This window comes from Spermophilus citellus, assembly GCF_964194105.1.
Source record: "Spermophilus citellus genome assembly, contig: SCAFFOLD_36, whole genome shotgun sequence".
NCBI classification, from domain to species: domain Eukaryota; kingdom Metazoa; phylum Chordata; class Mammalia; order Rodentia; family Sciuridae; genus Spermophilus; species Spermophilus citellus.
Window position 1 is genome coordinate 1,625,321 of NW_027673039.1, and position 1,132 is coordinate 1,626,452.

At 42.8% G+C, this 1,132-nt stretch overlaps 1 pseudogene across 1 annotated transcript in view; it reads right to left on the minus strand.

The window, feature by feature from the left end:
- Positions 1-886: 886 nt before the first annotated feature.
- Positions 887-1,132, minus strand: part of LOC308640210 (arylsulfatase D-like) — a 14,388-nt pseudogene continuing 14,142 nt past the window's right edge. The window contains exon 9 of the transcript in view: positions 887-984. The product of the transcript in view is annotated as an arylsulfatase D-like (transcript). The remainder of the gene's footprint in view (positions 985-1,132) is intronic.

Genomic DNA, 1,132 nt, shown 5'->3' on the forward strand with positions numbered 1-1,132 from the left:
AAGCACAGCACAGTGGCACACACCTTTGATCCCAGTGGCTGTGGAGGCTGGAGGATAGCAAACTTGAGGCCAGCCTCAGTAACTTAGTGAGGCCATAAGCAATTTAGCAAGACATTGTCTCAAAAAGAAGGAGGAATAGAAGGAGGAGGAGAAGGAGGGGAAGGAGGAGGGGGAGAAGGAGGAGGAGAAGCAGCTCTATTTCTTTTGGTTTCATTTTATTTTATTTTTCAATGAACATGAAGACCATTTTACTAGAGTGAATAAAAAAATATTAGTTCAAATATCTGCTGGGGGGCTGGGAATGTGATTTAGAGCTCTCCTAGCATGCAGGTTCAAATCACTAAGCACAAAAAAGAAACAAATCGATAAATAAAATTATAAAAATAAAGAAGGAAAAGAAACAAACAAACAAAAAAAATCTGCTGGTGCTCTGCTGTAATCCCACTAACTTGGGAGGATGAGGCTTGGATATCACAAGTTCGAAGCCAGCATCAGCGAAATTGAGGTGCTAAGCAACTCAGTGAGGTCCTGTCTTAAAATACAAAATAGGCCTGGGAATGGGGCTCAGTGGTTGAATGCACCGAGTTTAATCTTCAGTAACCCCCCCAAAAAATTCGATGCTGGTAACTTTACAGTGGAGAAAATTTACAAACCCTTTCTTGTCCAGCTGCTCAAGGTCAAGGTCAATAGTGACAGGTCATGTTGGCATGTGCCCTTGCCATGGTGTGATACAATTTTCCCTTTAACTCTTATCATCTTCTACCAGAAACCAGTGACCCCAGGATGATAATTAGAAAAACTTTAGACAAATTTCAGTAGAGGAAGAGCCTTAGTATAACTGACCAGAGCTCCTAAAAGATATCAAGGTCATCAAAGATGAGGAAGTCTAGGCACTGTCATGATGAAGAGCCAAAGGGGACATGCTACCTTCATGGAGGTGGGTGGTCCTGAAGAAGAATCCTACACCAGTGGAACTCAGGAAATCTGAGTGACCCATGGACAAAATTTAGTAATGCTTCATTGATTGTAACAAACATGCCATGCTAATATGCCTCATTCTCCTCCTCCTCCTCCATCTTCTTTTCTTCCTTCTCCACCTCCTCCTCCTCCTCCTTCTCTTCCCCCTCTGCCC